The 15,435-nt window shown below is 44.5% G+C and overlaps 1 long non-coding RNA gene across 5 annotated transcripts in view; it reads right to left on the bottom strand.

The window, feature by feature from the left end:
- Positions 1–1,541: 1,541 nt before the first annotated feature.
- The window catches only part of LOC140685657 (uncharacterized), a 29,387-nt gene continuing 15,493 nt past the window's right edge, over positions 1,542–15,435 (bottom strand). For 4 of the 5 annotated variants that reach the window (XR_012058915.1, XR_012058912.1, XR_012058916.1 and 1 more), the window contains 2 exons: positions 7,996–13,962; positions 1,542–2,602 (listed from right to left, as the gene is read on the bottom strand). This is a non-coding gene — a long non-coding RNA (uncharacterized lncRNA). The remainder of the gene's footprint in view (positions 2,603–7,995; positions 13,963–15,435) is intronic. The other variant, XR_012058914.1, reaches the window with a different exon arrangement.

Genomic DNA, 15,435 nt, shown 5'->3' with positions numbered 1-15,435 from the left:
GACATTCGGGATGAAAATTGTATCATGATACCATCGAAGCACTGATTAGAAATAAATCATAACTCCCTTGCTCTGGAGGAAGTTACCTGCATGTTTCTCACCACCTGGGGTTGCCCGCCCACCCCTCTGTAGGTGGCCCTTCATCCACCTTTGAGAGGTAGCTCAGAGGTTTTGGAGATTTCTGCTTTGCTAAAGAGAGCTATTTGGTCTCATTCAACATCCAGCAGCCCTCTTTCCTGGAGATTTGCGGGCTACTTGTCCCTGCAGTTTCTCAGTCCAGAATTTACTGCTTCCATAAGCGACTTCAGCTAACTGGATTTATAACGGATCGTTCCCACCGTCTGGAATCTGCTCGTTTTGCACAATCCATTTGTAAGTGGTCGTTCCCACAATTGCTGTATCTGTAGGAGCCACTGTATTTCCTTTTGTCTCTCAAGTTTGTAAAACAGTCAAAGGAACTTTTTCTTTGAAATTTTATTTTTTTTTAAATTTTCTTATGAGTCGGGTATTACAGAACCGAGAAACATACATATTTGGTTATTGAATAATTTCTCTTTTGTCGTATTTGATTGTGTTACTCCAGTTAAAATAAAACCACCCTGGTGAAATGACAAGGCAGTTTCTTTGCACCTGTTTATCTGTCACAGGACCCGGAAAGGTCTGCCACCTCCTCTAAAGGCCCTTTGAAGCAGTTATAATGATACCTCCATTTCAAGGATCATCTCTTCCACGCGCAGGAAGAGCGCCCTTCCCGGGGGTGGATGGCACTGATCTGTGCGGTCAGGCTGCGTGAGTTCCCCTTAAACACAATCCACGCCAGAAGCACAGGCCCAGATGCTGGGAGCCGTTTTAAAGAAACTCAAATATATATTATGAAATGATTGATTTGAGCAAACAAATGGGACTAAAAATTTTAAATGTGTAGAAAGTACACATGAGGAAAAAAATATCAAAAACCCTCCCTCCCTTTGACTTGAGAGAATGGAGTTCCATGAACTCACTGAAGATGTTGACTACTCTGAGCAGCGCGCTACGGCCCGGGACAAGTCAGTCACAGGCACCGCGACACAAAATTCATCTATTAAGTCTGATCGACAGTTCATGTAGATGTTGCTAAAACAGCAAGCCGATGTGACTGTGTAAACAGTAATAAAGTGCTTTGAGTGACCAGGCAATACCCATCTTATTGGTAAGAATGCGGTGCTCTAGCTGAGCTGCCTTTATAAGAAAAATGGCAGAACATAAATCATTTCGCAGCAGTGAAGTTCTAAATAGGAGGGCACTAACACAGCACTGAAATGAAGACTGGTTTCTCACCTAGAAACCAAGCAAGGCTAGGCTGAGGGGGTCCGTGAGATCTCAGACATCACATGCAAACATATTTATGCATATGCATTTGTGCATTTTTGTGGGATATGGATTCATATTCCATATGTTAGATTTCATGTCCCATGTTTGTTAGATTTCAAAAAAGTCCATGCAGGCCTCCTCATCACCCCAAGCCCCCGCTCTCCAACCCCCACCACACACACACACACCCACATATAAAGAACTTCCGTCATGGTAACACCCTCCCGGGAACAGTAAGGGCTTTTTAATTTCACCGTAGAAAAAAAGTATTAATATTACAAGCATGCCCACAGAAATACCAGTAATTGAAAAAATTCTAATGTCTCTAAATCAGCTCAGACTTCTTTTCATTGACTACGACTAAGAAAACATGCAAGGTTAAGAAATCGTATTTATTGCTTCTGGTACAACCAGAGGTGTTACCTCAAACCTTTAAAATAAATAGATTCATCAATAAAACTTATGATTGGTAGGATATTAAAATTCCTTCTTTGCTTTCACATAGAAGAGCCCGAAATACTAACAGGTGGGAGATGCAATACAGTTTGAAAAAATCCACGCCGACTGTGAAAACCACCACAGCTGTAAGGAAGTCACTCCATGTGGTCCAGCCTTCCCTGCAACTCCCGGGAGCGCACACTGACGGGGAGTTTGAGCACCGATTCTATCATCCCTAGTGGGGTCTCCTGGTACCTAGTCTGGTAATCCCCTACAGCGCTGAAACAACATCCAAATAAAGAAGGAAAGTAACTACCGCAGCTGAGGTGTCCAAACCGTTGTCCTTGTTTCCTGGCGCAGTGGTCCGCAGCGTGTATAGCACGCTAAGGCTTACGGTCCCGGGGACAGGACTGTAAATTTGCTTCAAGGGAGGGGTTCTGTTTGTGTCACTGACGGCTCTGCTGGCTCCCGTCCACAGGAAAGGGAAGAGGATTTCTGACTGTCAGGTGGGTCTTCCGGAATAAACCTGAAGGTGAGGCACCATCCCCTTGCCCTCGCTTCGGGCAGTGCTTCTCTCCCAAGCTTCCTCTCCAAGTGTGGTTTACGACAGCGGTGCAGCGCTAAGCCTTTCACTAGTCAGGACCTTTGCTAAATGCCCGCTGACCAGCCTGCACGGTGCAGGAGGCTGGCTCGCAGAAAGCAGGAGGGCCGGGAAGTCCTGGGGGGCCAGGCACACCAGGGAGGCCCGCCACCCCTGAGGGGCCTCGCCCACCATCCTGGCCATTCGTCTCATAGCTGGCAGGACCCGGGTCACCTGAAACACACAAAAAGTTGCACACATGAGCAGGACACCCCTCGTGGCTGCAGACTGGCAGGAGGCACTGGACCTCCCACTGTCCAGCAGCGTGTACAAATGGCCTTAATACATGTTTTTGTAGGGGGCAGGGCATAGCTCAAGTGGTAGAGCACATGCTTAGCATGCACAAGGTCCTGGGTTCAATCCCAGGTAACTCCCCCAAAACATAAATAAGAAACCTAATTACCTCCTCCCCTCCAAAATAATTTTTTTAATGCCTTCTTAAATGATAGAGGATGACTAAAGATGATGATGGACGAAGATGATGATCCTTAAAGCTATTTGTCTGAGGTTTTGTCCTGTAAAAGTGGCCAGAGGGAAAAACTAGCCTTCCCATAACAGCTTATCAGCTTCTGGTGAGCCCTGACCTGGGCTCCAAGGTGCTCGGAGACTATTCTGTGGGAACCTAATTTTGGGGTGACACTAAGTCCCATTCAAGTTACTCAAGAACTCCATTAACAAATATCTAAAAACTGCTTTTAAACTCTTGCGAAGAGAAAGCCCAGATCCAGAGTGTTCTCATTCTGCCTTGCTGGCCTCATGGGTGTGTTAGCTACACTAGCTGCCTGATGATTTTACAGTTTCCCAAAATTTCAAGGACCTATAAAGTGTTATTGCCAAACATTTCGTTTTTCTTAAAGTGAACATTGGTGTCATTCTCTGTGCAAACACTAGAGGGCAGTCGCGTTACACTGATGAAGGCTCAACGTGCCAGGACCCTTCCGAGGGCTCTAATGACGCTGCGGAATCACAGGGGCTGTGCATACAGGCTTAAAAAAACACGGATACATTTCCAGCATTAATTAGAGTATTTCTTACATGTCTCACTTTGTCCTGAGCTAACTTTTGTGGTGTTAGACAAAGCACACATGTTTAAGGAATTGGTGTATTTAGTGGTTTGCTCACTTAAGATCCCCAGGACTGAATAAAACAGTGGAAATTGGACAGCTGTGGAAATAGGATAAATGACTACTGCTAGACTTAAGTTTCAGAGGTGCCCTTTGCATTGCGGGATTTTTTTCCCACTCAACATTCACAAGCACAGCTCACCTAACTGCAGATTTTGCACAAGAAATCTGGTCCCGTGGCCTGGTATGGTGAGCGCCACGTTCCTGGTGGTCCACACACGACTGTCACTTAGCTGACCCCTCTCCCCGGTGTTTAAATGCACAAAGAGAAGTCAAGACCCATCCTTAAATATGTTTTCCTAAAATTCCCAGGGTGCCAAGGAACTGGTCCCCAGTGGACAAGTTTGGGGCAGCAGGCAAAGAGTAACTCTTGATGGGACAAGTGACGCCACGGAAGGTTCTGGTGAGAGATGGAAGGCAGGGGCGGGGATCGGGGTCTAAAGCCCCACAGATCCCGCTCTGTGAGTTCTGCACAGCTCTGTGGGAGGCAGAAGAGGAATCAAGACACTGAGCAGCTATGGGACACGCCAGTCAGATGATGCCTCAGATGGCAAGACCAGCTCATCGTACACCCGCCCAGCCTGCCCATCCTTTCATCCACAACGTGAACCTGGACATACACACATCTGCCTCTGTCACTCACCCGAGACCTTTGTCGGGGCCTGGGACCTGTGTTACGTCTGTCTCTCTTCAAATATAAACGGAGGAATGACAATAGCGGTAAGAGCTAAATTCGCAGAACGTCTGCTACAAGCCAGGCACCATTCTAAGTGCTCTACAGGTACGAACACACCCACAGGTCCTCCCGAATGAGGCCGGACAGTAGGTGTGGTTATCCTCTCCCCCGTGCAGAGAAGATGCTAGCGCACCGAGAGGCAGCGCAGCTGAAAGTAAGTAAAAGGGCAGCCGGGCTCGAGTCCGCACTTCTCACCTGTCTGCCCTCCTCCCTCTGGCCGCGAGAAGCTCACTCATGGTTTCTGTTGACGTTAACACAGCAGAGCACGAAGGCCAAAATGACAGTCCACACAATGGTGATAACAATGCCCTGTGGTCCGTATTCGGCAACGGACCATCACAATCCCAAAGGGCACGTAATCTTTAACACTGAACCAACTAAGGGGTAAGGAGGAGAGGCAGAGAACTAAAACTGTCCAGAAAGAATGAAGGAATTCTGATCGCTGGATAGACAGTAAAGGAGTCAGTGCCATTTTTTCAAATTCATCAGCTATATTAGCACCAAGAAGGACCAAACGGTCGTCTTCTCACTCAACAGGCTGAGTCCCAAATCTAACAACAGGGACAACAAAGAAGGTCGCAGAATACTCTGTTCTGCAGGCTCTTTCCTCTACATGAGTTGTATATGTATCTAGAAGGTTCTGGACAAGGTCCTGAACAGGGCCCTGCTGAGGGTTCCCTCAGGTCCTGAAGTCCCATCCCTGTTAGGTTTGGGAGAGACCAGAAAGCACATTTAATCCCATTTCAAGCTCTAACAAGGAAATGAAGAACGGCCCAGCCTCTCTGAGGACAGTGAGCTGGTGACACGATCTGCTGTGACCTAGCACTATGCATTTGTGGGGCGGAGCTGGAGATTTCGCGGAGGGAAGGTCTGAGGGGTCGGGAGTAGCAGCATCTTCCCGCTGAGCGACAGCCAGGAAGAGGCCACCAGGGCTGAACCAGGGCCCAGCTCTGCCCACCACCCACCTCCACACACAGAAGTGGGTTTCCTACGTTACTAGCAGCACCACGCATGAACCCGGACTGCGCAGGGGCGGTGGCCAGCAACCGCCCTAAGCATGTCAGATGGGCTGCCTCCTTCCCTTTCATTCTCAGAATTACGCTCTCTGGGAGATGGGACTCTTGACTATCATCTTTTTGGTAAGTGGGGAAGCTGAGGCACTGAGCAGTTAAGAACTTGTCTGGTGTCAGGAAGCCAGTTAGTGACCGTCAAGATGTGAGCCAGGCGTCTGGACTGTGGGGCCCAAGCTCCCAACAGCCCCGTTTAAGAGCACTCGCTTTAGGGGAGAAATGGCCCCCAAAACCCTTGCTCAGGGACTTGATGGGTTGGGAAACTGACAGCTGAGCATCTTTTCGTGCAGACAAGGGGATGTGAGCTGACAGAAAGCCGAAGCCCCAGCTGGGGCCTCCGGAGAAGTGAGCCAGTGTGTCAAAGCCCTGGGGAAGTGGCATGCTTTGGAAAGCAAGCCGTAATTTAAAAAAATAATAGTAATAATCTGTAATCTGGGGCAGGGGAGGGTACACTCAGTGATAGAGTGCATGCTTAGTGGGGTTCAATCTTTAATGCCTTCAAAAAAAATAACCTGCTACTCCGATTTTTCACTAAGTGACGCCAAATATCCTCTCAATGAAAATGTAACCAAAGCCCCCAAAAGGAAGACCAGATTTCCGAGTGGGACCAGGAAGAGAGGGGCACGGGCTGGTAAAAGGCAGAAAGGAAACCCAGAAGGGAAGGTGTCGGAGTCCTGAGATGGGGAGTCCATGGAACTTTTTAACAAATCAGATTTAAGTATTAACTCCAAGAGCGGCCATAACAAATTTTTTTTCATCAAGGAGACAAGATTAGGGCCAGGGAGAGCTGCCAGTGATGAGCTTGTCCTACCTTACCGTCTACCCACACACGGATGGACTGATGTGCTAAAAAAAAGCTCATCAGCGGAGCCCCCTCCCAGCACCGCACAAACCCCAGGTGAGTGGGGGGTGCAGGTGGGAAATAGCGCCCCTCGTGGCGGCCAGGGGCACTGCGCACATGCGAGAGGCTCTTCTTTAATCTCCCCATTCTTAAACTTAAAACGTGGCTCATCCACAGGTTTTTTTTAAAGTAAGGGTCACCAGAAACAATCATATGTTTTTGATAAAGTAAAACCTTGTAAACCGTGCACGTTGCTGGTCCAAGAACAGTTAAGTGATTTGTTAACAAAATGGGAGGAGAAATTGTAAGGCTCTTGTGGGATTTATAACCCACAGATAATTAAGTAAATTGCAGTGATGCTATTGCATCAGCTTTAAAACCTCCTATTCCTACTATTGATAAAGGAGAGGAGCACTCAGCAGTCTCTTTCCTCTTCTCTCTTCTAAACGTCCATCAATGAATCCAGACTCTATAGTAAAATCTTCTCTTGGCCTCATTTAACTCCAACCACATTGTCTTTCCTTTTCCAATAGTAAAAGCCTCCCTTTCCAATCACAATCATCGATTTGTGAAAACGTCTTGACAGGCCCATGAATCAGTCTTAGAAAAGCAGTGTTTGAGCTCTCTCCAAATGTATTTGTATTTTTTAAAAAAATCTTTTAAATGAGAAAATCCCAAGGTGCAATGAAATGGATAATCAGAAAGCAACGATGTTTGGGGTGGCAATTATAACCTTGATTGAATATGCAAGCCATCGGCAGAATTAGAGAACCATCTTTTCTTTCTCTAGATTTTCTTTGACCGAGTTTTCCAAATCCACTGTGGGAGCGTGGACCACCCTCCTTCCTCCTTCAGCACAAGCCCCCTCCCCTGATTTGCCGCCCCGGGGCTTCGGGGACCTTCCTGAGGCACGGCCCCACAGCGATCGGGGAGTTTGCTGGGAGGCTGCGTGCCATTCACACTCTCAGGCTTCTTCTGTGGTTGGACCTGGAAGCCATCGCCCAGTGGACGAGCAAGCGGCCATCGAGACTCCGGCCACAGAGCAACCAGTGTGGAAGGAGAACAGACGCCCAAGGTGAGAATCTGGGCCCTTCACACAGAGGCTACTTTGTCACCTCAGCTGACCCAGCTGGGTATGTACTTGTGTGTGGCTTTTGGTGGCCAGGGTTAGAAATGTCCAAGTTTATTTTTGCATGTGGACTTCCGGATCGTCTGTACGTTTGAAGGAGAAGCATTTAAAATAAATTTCAGTTAACTCCCTGGGCAACACAAACAATTGAAACTTGGTTTCATTTTCCTGTCGCTCTTTTTAAACAAAGAGGAAATGAGCAGCTGGGGTAGAAATTCACTCAATTTCGCAACAAGTGCCTTGTGGCTGGACTTTGACACTATTTTTTTCAGTATTTATTCAAGAAAGTTACGTGTCAGGTGGGCAGAGGGTATAGCTCAGTGGTAGAGCATGTGCTTAGCATGCATGAGGTCCTAGGTTCAATCCCCAGTACCTCCATTTTAAAATAAAATAAAATAAAATAAAAAGTAAATAAATAAATAATAAATAAGCAAGCCTAATTACCCCTAAAAAATAAAGTGCTGTTTCAAGCCCTGACATGTATTCTCACTCAAAGAATTCAGACATGATTTACAGATTATCTAACTCTTCGTTGAAGTTGGTCTTCAAAAATTGATGCTAGCCATTATTATCACGTGATAAACTCAAGTAATCAAAGAGCAATTCTTTGAAATATTATTCTAGCCAGACTACCCACTTGCTACCAATTTCCCCACCTCATACTTACTTGGGAGACCTGTAGCTCTGGGCACATCTTTGGGACATCTTCCTGGAAGGCCACGATCACCCCTTTCTCCCATGTCACCTGGATTTCATTAGAGAAATGTTATTTTTCTATGTATCTATAAAAATAAAGTTCCATATTTTTCAACTTAAAGCAAGGCCTACATTCAGAAATCAAAAAGTTATGATGTTGCTACAAACTAGATTGTAGTAAGTACATAGCAAGGGGAAAATCAAGTTAATTATTTTAAGAGGTCTAAGGGGAAAAATCAAATGATTATATCCCTAGATGATGAAAAGACACCGGACAATTAAACATGCATTCCTGATACAACATTCAATAAAATAAGAAGCTAGTTAATTCCTCAGCATGATAAAGTTTATCTGTCTCAACCCCTGGCTGGCGTGATGCTTCACACGAAACACAAGCAGCAGCTCCACTCCAGTCAGGATGTTATAAAGACGCCTACTTTCTTACTATTATTTATTATTTAGTGTAAGTTACCCTTGTTCTCGGTGAGGCAGGAAGCCCCATAAAAAGACCAGCAGGACCCCCAGGCAGGGCCACTACTCTCCTGCCAACACCATCCAGTTCCCTGGCCCAGAGGCTCTATCTCACTTTTTGCCTCTGAAATGGCTTACTTACCCCTAAAATTCTATTGGTTCCCTGAGCTCACTTCTGATTGATTACTTCCTTCACTCCTGATTGGTTATTACTCTCACTTCTGATTGGTCCACTTCCCTAAATTCTGATTGGTCCATTTGTAGTACTTCAGTCACATGGAGCTCACTCCTGATTGGTTATTTCTCTCACTCCTGATTGGTCTATTTCCATAAAGCTTGTTCCTGGTTGGTCAACTTCTGTTATACTTTATTTACATATGATGTTGCAAAGTGTAAAACTGGCAGCCTATAAAGGCCTGTGCAAACCTACAGACAGAGTCCAGAGCTTGGAGTGTTAACTCCTCTGGGTCTGCTGGCGTAATAAACCTGAGTTCTCCAATCTCCGAGTGCTGCTTGGTTTCTCGCCTGGATCCAGGTTGCTGTCACAATTGAGCTGTAACATTTTTCTGCAACATCAGGTGATATGACTGTTGATCTTACACCCTAGAAAACCAATTTAAAATCTACAAACAATAAGAGAATTCAGTAAAGGAGCAAGGTACAAAATTAATATATGGAAATCAATAATTTTCACATATACAAACAATCAGGAATAAGATGTAGTGAAACAAAGATCCCATTTGTAATAGCAACTAAATTATTAAATAACCAGGAATAAGTTTAATCAGAAATATGCAAATCCAACCTGGAAAAAAATTTAACAGAAGATTAAAAACAATCTAAGTATCCACTGAAGGGTTAAATATATGGTGGTACTTTTTTATAGAGTAGAATGCTATGCACCTGTGAAGAAGAACCAGGAAGCTCTTTGACATGATCCCCAAGACATTGTTAAGTGAAAAAAGCCAGGGCCAGACCACTTACTAAAGGACAATACAATTTATTGAAATGATATAAGAAAAAATATACATTCATTGATCATCACAGATATGGATATTTAGGAAGCTAATAATAGTGATTACCTAATAGAAAGGATAAAGGAATCGAGGCAGATGGGAGATGGGGCTGGGAGAGACACGCTTCACTGAATATCTTTTTATACACTTTAAAATTCATGAACAATGTACATTTAGTATTACCAAAAATGAATTAATGAATTTTTGAAATTTAGAGGGTGCTGTCACAAGGGAGTACATTTCAATTCTGCCTCATTATTTACAGGGAATAAAGGAAATCTGGATTGCAACCAACCATGTGTCTTTGCAAGACAGCTGACTGAATTTGGGGATCCAGCAGCCACAGAACAAAGTTGTATTAAACTGGCCCCTGCAGAGACCAAACCCACAACCTTGGCCTCATTAACAAAGTGCCTCAAAACCTTAGTTAACTGGTCCTAAATGACTTCTACTGCTCCTGGTAGGAGGCATTACCTGTTTCCCCACCAGTATAGTATTATATTGTTATTTTACTACATTGTTAGAAGATGCAATGGCATTTTGCAACAAATTCTATACATAATCATTTTTTCCAAATATTCATATCAGCTCAACCTCATCCAATGTTATCAGGTTCGTTATAATTTTAAAAACTAAGCCACATACACAACAAAAATAGAGTATCTGTACAACCATATGCACATTTGTCAGTCAAAAATCTCAAATTATGAAATGAATCTTTAAATAGTAACCATACTTCAATTTTTAGCTGTGAATTTCCTTGTGTGAAGATTTTTTACCATGTCAACCACCTTTTCAAAACAAAGTTTTATAAGTATTGTGTAAGGATTTACAGCTCAGCTCGAACTCACACGAACTAGTTATTTTTTACACTCATCACCAATACGGCCTTACTGCATTAGGAAGCTAAGACAACTAGCATTTTTAAAACTAACAGCTTAAGCTCTCTAGTTAACCTAGCAATTTAAATGTCATATCACTGCAAATCTCAAGGCTGGCCATAGACTGTGCCTTGTTTTCTGAAGAGATGAGATGAGCAGAGTAAGTTAAACTGCAGCTTTCACAGGGATGGTGCAATAGGGAAGAACAAACCTGACTCCCTATGAGATCTGTTCCCTTAGCTCTAGCCCTGTGCTCTGTGTCCTGGGCTGAGCCATGCTGGTTCTGCACCTTTTGTAAAAGCATGTTGCCTAGAGCCTGAAGTAGACAGGAGAGCCCACTCTCCAGGCTCTGACCTTTAAGGATGAAACACTCTTCCATTCAGATAGAGATAAAAAGTTGAAGAACAGAGAATAACATTTGTCAGAGGCTTGAGACAAGGCATAGCGACATATCTACTTGACTCACACTAAAAAAATTCTAAACATACACACAGCCTCACTCAGAGACTGAAAGCTACCCCAAACCATGAACATTTAAAAAGTACTTATGACATGAAAGACTGACGTGATCCTAAGCAAGGTGAACACTGGGCCAGTCGGGGGTCTCTCGTGTTTCTGCTCCAGCGTCACATGACATGAACACACATGAAACAGACACACAACAAGGCTGTGGCTCCAACGCGTTTGTGTAAAAGCGTGTAAAGCATGGTGATGAAAGCCAAAATACACATCAACACGACTTAAGCTTTGAGTATGATCTGAGGCCTGTTTCTACGAGTTCCTATTAAAAATGTTCTGCTGTGTTTTTCAGAGTAAGTTTTTAGAAAGAAAACAGTGATTTGATTAAGACATAGCCTGAACTATTAGTAAAACTTATCTATGTAGCAATGTCTCTGGAAAAAGGCTCTCAAAGCATCTCCATGGAAACCAGCACCTACACCATTCCTTCTTTATTAAGTGGGGGGAAAAAAGGCAACAAGAGACAATGAAACACATCTCTGATCAGAAGAACAGTTAAGTTTCAAATGGTGGAGTGTTTATTCTCAAGAAAAATTTGATCTGTAACCTTTGGGTAGTAGAACACTACGTGTTTTCAACTAAATAGGACTTTTAGTGTATGTGATGGACAAGAAAGATTCAGTCCACTTATCAAGAATCTTACATTTCCAAATTGTGACAGTATTGACTGATAAGAGTCCATCTGATTATTCCTTTCTGTCCACGCCCCACATTTTAAGAAGTAAAACTGAGAGAAGATACTGTTTTAAAGAAACCCAATGCCAAGAAAGGTATGGAGGAGGGTGGGGAGAGAAAGTTCTTTAGGGAAAAAAAAAAACTCTATCACATCCAGATTCTAGGCTATGTCACAAATACTGCAGGAAGAAACAGTCCCTTATATGATCAAACTATGCCTAATGAATGAACTTACTGCTAGAGATCCTTTCCAGGTTCCAAATATAGAAACAGATTTTTCTTCCTTTCAAAATAAGGTTCACCTGCTAGGGCCAACCCAGCCCAACCCAGACACAACTCCATGCTCCAGTTCCAAGCAACCCAGGAAGTTTCCAGAACAGGTCCCCTTTATTTCCAGTGCTTCTCAGCCCTGGTTGCACACTGAAATCCCCTGGGGAATACTGTGAAAGCCCAATGTAAATCAAAACCTCTGGGAAGGGGACCCAGACATGGATGTAGCCCAGGCTGGAGAGGCAGCCCTCTGCAGACCCTCCCAGGGAAGCAGGTAGACAGACACTTTCCTTTCTTAGGGAATAAGGTGGGACTTCAGAAGCGGTCTTTACTAAGTCAAAGTTAAGCTCTGTCCCAAATATGGAGACTTCACTTTAGCCAGAGAAGAGAGGGCTGGCAGCCCTACAAGATGCTCCTTCTCAGTGGGAAGATGGGTGACGCCCCCCACGGACACTGCTGCCCTCACTGCAGGGTTTCTGATTCAGTGAGTCTGGGCCAGCAGGAGAACTGCTTTCCTAACAGGTCTCTGATGATGCGGACGCAGCGGGGGCCACTCTTTGGGAACCACGGCTCAGCAGGGAACTCAGGAAAGCATGGGCTCTGCCACAACACAGACAACTAAGCCAGCAGTCTGCCCGCAGCGGTGGAGTTTCCTCGAAGAGTTGACACAGGAAGCAGGGCCCGACCCTGGGGAGAGCACCTCTGGTCAGAATTCCTGAACTGAAGGTAAAAGCAGGACCAAGGTGAGTGGCCATGGGATTCTTTCAAACACCCGGTTCTCTTTAAGATGCACTCTGAGCTCTCTCCATGTTTGATTGTGTTCAGCCTCTGAAAACTTGGAAATCTGCCAGGTTGACCCAGGGCCCCATTAACACACTGCTCTGCGCATGCCAAATAGGAAATAATGAATAACGCTGTTCCAGCTGAGGGTGCAGTGAGCCGAACGTGTCAGCAATTCACAGACAGATCCCAAAATGCAGCTGGCTTGACTTCTGACCACTCACACCATAATGTTTATCCCTAATTGGGGCACCCCTGTTTAAAAAACACACATCCTCTCTTGATTTTGGTGCCATGTCTTTCTGAAGTTCCCTGGAGAGCTGTCAGTCCCTCCTCGTGATACATAAACTCCTTGCTCTCAGTTCTCTCTGTAAATTACCCAGCACACTCCCACCCCAAGCTGACAGACTTACTCAGCTCAACTAGCAAACACCACCGGGGGCAGCCAGCCCTCCTCCAAGTTCTGCGGAATACCTAACCCATTCATAAGCCTATTCCCCTGCAAAATAACTGGTCTCAGGGGCTTAGCTTGCTTTCAATAAATGGAGAAGAAACAAACTCTCTCACAGTCTCTCATACCTTAAATAAGGAATAAAGTTAGACTGAATTTCAGAGCTGAACAAAAAAAGTCCCTCAAATCTGACAGCCAGTGTCACTCTTTAAAAGAAGAGGGAGGCAAGAAAGTGGGGGGTGGGGGAGGCCGCGTTAACTCCTGATGTGACCTTTCTGACGTCCTAACAAACTGTTGGTTTAAGTTAACACGCACAAATCTTCAAGGGCTGGTTGCCATCTCAGAACAACTCTATGATGATTCTAGGGGTCTCGATAAAAATAAAAACCTGAATGATCCTTTACCAGATCCCATGAGGTTTATTTTGAACTATGGTTAAGGCAGACTGTAACTGAAAAACACTGGCACCAAAAGGCAAGGGACCTTAATTCTGGTGTTTGGTCTACTGTTGTCATACACCAAGGTCAAGAAAATATCAAACAACAGTTTTCCAGTCCTGACCATCACCACTGTGAAAAGCGAGCAATCCATCTTACCGCGCAGACAGCTGGCGCTTGCTAGGACACGTGAATTCATCTGAAAAAGGGCAGTGTACGTCCCTGGTTCCACGGGGGCAAAATGCCTTACCTTCAGGTCCCCTCAAACCGAGAGCCCCTAGGGGACCCTTCATGCCTGGGAGGCCACGATGTCCCTTATGGCCAGGAAAACCATTCTCTCCGGGGGTCCTAGGGGACCGGGGGGTCCAGGTGGCCCAGGGAGGCCAGAGGCTCCCGAGTTGGGATGCTTGAGGCTAGCAGCCATCTCAGCAAAATGCCCTAGAAGATAATAAACAAAAGAGCCCAGAATAGTCAGACACATGCAAGTGATTCAAATGAAAAGAGAGGTATTTCAAGTGTGTTTTTTTCTCAGCGTGTCACCACAGCTTCAAAACCGGCGGTGAGAAATAAGTAAAGCGGGGTCATTTTTTTCACAAGCTTTCTGCCAGGAAGCTTCACTGGGGATGCTTTTCTATTCAGCCCTCCCTGGATAAACCTGGCCCTGCTGCTTTGAGACACGGGGGAGGGAATTAAAGTCCTTAAACTGCAGGGCTCTGGGCTAAGCGGTGCTCCTCAGGGGTGAGGGTCTCACCTGAACCTGCTGGTTATCTGAAAGCCAGGAGGAAAGTGAGTTTCTCAACATGGGTAGGGAGTGGATGTCCAGGAGCTTTCTGAAAGCCAAGGACATCATCCAGAATTAGTACCAAGACACCCTTTGAGACCCAGGCTTACATTTTTAGCTTGAAGATACTTAAGTCACATGAAATATCCAGAGAATTCATGACTTCCTATTAATAATCCTTCTCAGAAGTTTTTTCATGCTTGGAACAGACACCAGACATTAGTGCTCGCTCCCTAAGAATGGTCAGTCTGTCTGAAAAATTAATAACTGCGTAGGCTTTTCCAGGAATCATTAAAGAGACTAAGAACCATCCACAGTAACCATGGAGAACAGGAAAACGGTCCCATTAAAATGCTCTCAGGGAAATATTCTAGTGCAGTGTTTTTAAAAAGCTTTTAGAGTGTGAAGGAGAATATAAATTGGAAACCCATTTTTTAACCAAGATTTTAAAGTTGTTCAAATACGAGTGTCCTACGCTGGCCTTCTTTAGGTAAGAGTTAGCATAAAGTCATAATATTCTCAGTGTGAAATATTTAAAATTGAAATATCGTTTCAAGATAAAATGTCGACAGCAGTGGTTTTCAAATACAGAGGTGATGATTCCATTCTGGAAAACTTGATGAACCTACTAGATAAACTTACTACCTTATGAATGTACGAAAGAACACGATAATTAATAGCATTGCCATAGTTACAGATGAATTTGGAAAAAAAGGCTAACATGCAAAAATATATCACTACTTTAGTAAAATTCTAGTTATTGATTTTCTACATCCATGGTACCTGAGTAGAAGCAATGTCCTTATGCTTCCTAGAGGCACAGAGTCTGCCAGTTACTTCTCACATAATCCACAGAGAGAGTCTAGGTCAGTGCCAGGTACACAGCAGGTGGTAGGATGTTAACAGGAGAAAGGTTCTGAGAATTTGTGTTCCAAAGGGGTGTGTGTTCAAAAATGTGTGTGTGTGTGTGTGTGTGTGTATGAGGTGTACTTTCTTGTAAATCAACCCCACTGGCAAAAAAAAAAAAAAAAATCCAGGCTAACCCCAAAAGGTAATATTTTTCTTTGAGGCTATAAGCTATTGCAAATGGCAACAAGTTGGATAAAACAGAATTGAAATTAATGTTATTC

The sequence above is a fragment of the Vicugna pacos genome, chromosome 15 (assembly GCF_048564905.1).
Source record: "Vicugna pacos chromosome 15, VicPac4, whole genome shotgun sequence".
NCBI lineage: Eukaryota > Metazoa > Chordata > Mammalia > Artiodactyla > Camelidae > Vicugna > Vicugna pacos.
The sequence above is the reverse complement of the archived record's forward strand: the minus strand, read 5'-3'. Positions and strand labels throughout refer to the sequence as shown.